Source organism: Spinacia oleracea, chromosome 3 (genome assembly GCF_020520425.1).
Source record: "Spinacia oleracea cultivar Varoflay chromosome 3, BTI_SOV_V1, whole genome shotgun sequence".
NCBI classification, from domain to species: Eukaryota; Viridiplantae; Streptophyta; class Magnoliopsida; order Caryophyllales; family Amaranthaceae; genus Spinacia; species Spinacia oleracea.
The window spans coordinates 139676331-139680903 of record NC_079489.1 but is presented as its reverse complement, the minus strand read 5'-3'; positions in this window follow the sequence as shown (position 1 = coordinate 139680903).

Genomic DNA, 4573 nt, shown 5'->3' with positions numbered 1-4573 from the left:
TTAGTTCCTATTTCTATGATTTTTCTTTATAATACTTAAGGGAATAGAGACTTCAACACTTTTATAAGGAGGTTATAAAATATTATAGATAGAATGTTCTAGGTAACAAAGGGTTTATGACTTTATGAAAGGCATCCACATTCATTTGGACATTTCACCAATACACTGTAAACACTCTCAAGTTCAACAATCTTGAATACTTTTCCTTCCTTGGTCGTCTTCTTAGAACACTTATTAGCCTAGCAAATTAATCGAGTAGCCTTAAAATAGTGTTCCGTCGGAATGTGAGCTAGTGAGAAGCGCAGTTGAAATAAAGAGTCCGCATTTGATATTTAGTTGACTTGTAGTTGGATAATTGTATGGACTCTTAATTTTAGTCTTTTCAACTAGGGTTGTCAAATTGAATAATCGCTCGGTTACGAGTCGAGTATAATCGGTTCGGGTAAAATTGAAAAATGTTTTATGTGGGATCATTGTTTTCATGCGGATTGAATGTGTGATTTTTTTATTCACTTCAATTCTTGTCATATCGGATCAATGTACTACCCTATTTTGAACATTTAAATGGCCCACACAGCCCAAAAGCGACCAAGCACTGTTTTCCAATTTAAGAAATAAAATAAAATGGATTAGATTCTCAGGAATCTCCAAATAACGAATGCGAAGCTTTTGGTACAAGTTATTAAGTTACCCCCTCTCGTAGTTTTTTTAGTTTCAATTACTACTTATGGCTGTATTTTAAAAAAATTGCACAATTTTATTTTTTGTTACTTTTACGTCCGCTCAGGCGCTCACCAATTGTTTATTTCTCTATTCGTCCCTTTTTGTTCTTTACATATTTTATTTTGGGTGTCCCATTTTGTTTATTGCTCAATCTATCCCTTTTTGTTCTTTATGTGTTCTATTTTGGGTGTCCTATTTTGTTTTTTACATTTCCTTTTATATTATCTTATAAATTAAATACCTTAATATTCTATCAAAATTTGTGTCCAAAGATTATTTTAACCAACTAAATTCATTTGGGCATTTAATCTCTCACAATTTCCCATTGAGATATTAAACCTTTTCCCTTTTTCCAATTTCAGAGTTGTGATACAGAGTACTTGACTACTTTATTCCATTTTTGGCATATAAAATTTACATATACACCCTTATTTGGTCCACCATAACATACAAGTTGCAATATTTAATTATGAGAGTCAAACATAACTTACCCACTTTGCATCAAAAATACATAACTTACCATCTCACAATACTTTAATATTAATATTAATTTCAGCCACTTACGTTGTTGGACAATTTATAGCCATTTATTTTTTCACTTGTTACTCCCACTATCACATTCTCACCAAATTTTCTTAATTACCGTGCAAATAGTAAATGTAAACATCATTTAGGAACGAAAATAATATGTTTTAAATTTTAAGATGTTTCAAAAAAAGAAGTTAAGATGTTTTAAAAAAAAAGTTACTTCCTCCGTTCCAAATTAGTCGTTACACTTACCTTTGCACAAAGTTTTAGGTGATTATTGTTGTTTGGTTATCAATTGTTATTTTATTGAAACAGTAGATGTGATTAGGGCTGCAAATGAGCTGACTCGAGCTGAGTTTTACCTTGTTCGAGCCAAGCTTGATAAGGATTTTTATTGTTCGAGCTTAACTCGAGCTTTATCAATCTTTGTAATTTGTTGTTCGAGCTTTGTTCGTTAAACTTCTTACCTTCTCGAGCTCGTCTCGAGCTTGCTCGTTTAGCTCAAGTTCGAGCTTGAGTTCGAGCTCGAGTTAAACAAGCGAGCTCGAGTTTAATAAACGAGCTTTGAAAAATATTAACTTGCTATTTTTATTTTTATAGAGCAGACAAACAATTACCAAATTAAAGGAATATTTATACTTATCTACTCGTTATAAGGTTCAAAGACTCAAAAATAATACACTAAGAGTTCAAACTGAAGTAAAATAAACAACCAAGCAGCGCACCCAATTGACTTTCCCTTAAAACAATTCCCTGGTTATAGAAGGTGTATTTATACTATCCATTGAGATTTGAAGAGAAGCAATAATAATGGAATGAAATTGGAAACAAGGAGAGCCCACAAATTCTTCATCTGAAAAGTTGGGAATTGATCAATCAATCAAATCCTCAAATTGGGGTAAATTATATAATCATGGAGAAAATTGACAAAATATATGATTTGAATGATATATTTTACGGGATTACGGGATATTATACTATATGATTTGTTCACTTTCTTCAAATAATATATTTGTTGACATTCAAGGGTAATATTTTTAAGAAAACTTATATTTTATTTCATAATAAAATTATCTTTTCGAGCTTGAACGAGTCATAAAATGGCTCATAAAACGAGCTTATAAACGAGTAATTAATGATCTATAAACGAGTACTCGTGAACATTAACCGCTGAACGTGATTTTGTTCGAACTTAGCTCGTTTACTTATCGAGCCTAGGAATTTTGTTCAAGCACGTTCATTACTTAATAAACGAGCTTTGACTGATCTTTTACCGAGTTTGTTCGCGAGTTATTCACGAACGTATCGGCTCATTTGCAGCCCTAGATGTGATAGGAGTTAGTGGAATATTTTTTTAATTGAATGAGAGAGGGTGTGGGGAAAAAAGAATAGTGGGAAGAGAGAGACAATATAATAATTGTGGGGTCATTCCTAATTTAGAAGTTTAACAACTAATCTGGAACGGACGAAAAAGAAAAGTGTAACAACTAATCTGGGACAGAGGGAGTACATTTAGGAACGGAAATAATGTGTTTTAAAACTACTCCCTTCGTTTCTTTTTGTTTATTACGTATTCCATTTAAGGTGTTTCACAATGTTTGTTACGTGTGAGAATATTTCCTTTTATAAACTTATTAAACTATCATTTTTTGTGCCATCTTTTAATTTTAATTGGTCTAATTTTTTCAACTCATTTAATTCTTTTACAATTTCCCAAGTATGTTAAGTTAGCAATCTTTGTGCTTTTCCATTATTGGTTCATTTTATAAATAAAGCAATCTTATTGGTTGTTGTAATGATTAGTGAATTGAGGTTTTACTTGGGTTTATTTTTTTATATAAAGAAAAAGAATATTTATTATATGTTAATAAACGTACAAAAGTTCAAACGTAACAAACAAAAAGAAACGGAGGGAGTATAAATTTTAAGATGTTTCAAAAAAAAGTTACATTAAGATGTTATTCTTGATTAAAATAAACTTGTTTAATCAATTAACATGTTGGTACCCAAATTCCAATAAAAGAGATTCACTTGTTCCCACGATAATTGTGGAAAATTCAATGTATAATAGAATCATTGACATCCATATATATGTTTGATGCTGGATTGTTTAATATTAATTCCTAAGCAAGACTATCATGTCGAAACATGCTACTTCTATTGTTTTATTAAGTTGAAAATGTTTGGTTAAAACAAGGGGAGAAACTATATTAGGGTATCGACACAATGTTCTTTTGACAGAAATTGAATATGAATCGAATTGAATTAAATTTATCTTTATTTTTTAAGATCATTATCTATAGGAGTACAGAGGCTCAAAATGGAAATAAAAGTGTCGTTACAAATCAGCCTCCCACTTGGATGAGTCATTAAGATCATCTCCAATAGGGGTTGGGATCAACTTTTCATGGCGCTTAGAGAGAGGGAGGGAGAACGGAGTTTTAGTGTGAGAAACCTAAACCCATGAGTTATGGTACAGAGAAGAAAACCAAAACCCAACCTTTCCCAAACCTCAGCCTCTAGGACGTGTTTCACAGATTTCCTCCCCCCCTCCATTTCCAGAGACTCCATCTATAGTATCTTCAAATCATATGGCTACATCTGCAATATAATCATTCCATTTCATCTCAGAGAAAATCGCAAACACCGCTACGCATTCGTTCATTTCCACTCATCCGCCTCCATGTCCAAAGCCATTGCCGGTGAGAACGGTAGGTTTCTCGGCGATTTTCGCCTGAAAGTATACTCGGCCAAGTATGACTCTCCCCCTCCCCCGAAAACCACGAGTTCTAACCACCACCCTCGCTCCTCTCTCAACCCTAATTATCCCATCACCAGGCCCGCAAACAGGGATACAAGATCTTACAAGGAAGCAGTAGCCAATCCTTCTCCCAATCATCAAAAGCCTACCCAAACTCCCCTTACCAACAAAGTACCAAAACCAATCCCCCCCTCCATTACCTCAAGACATTCATGACTACCAACCTAAAACCACTATTGGTAAGCCATATCAAGAACCTGACCCCATTCCGGATTGTATCGCATATGAACCAAGTTCACATAGAAGAATGAGTTCTAGGGTTCTCGGCGAGGATGTTGAAATAATCAGAGACTCCATTTCTATAGGTGAAGTGGACGGTGATTGTGTGGGCTCCATTCAAGGCAGGAAGTGTGACGACAAAAAAGAGCTTTTCGACAGAAGTGTGATTGCAACAGCAACATCGTCCCTATCATCCAATCAAATCCTCAATCACATTCTCACATAAGGGGTTAGTTCCCTAACAATCAAACCTATGGGAGGAATCCTACATGTCATCACGTT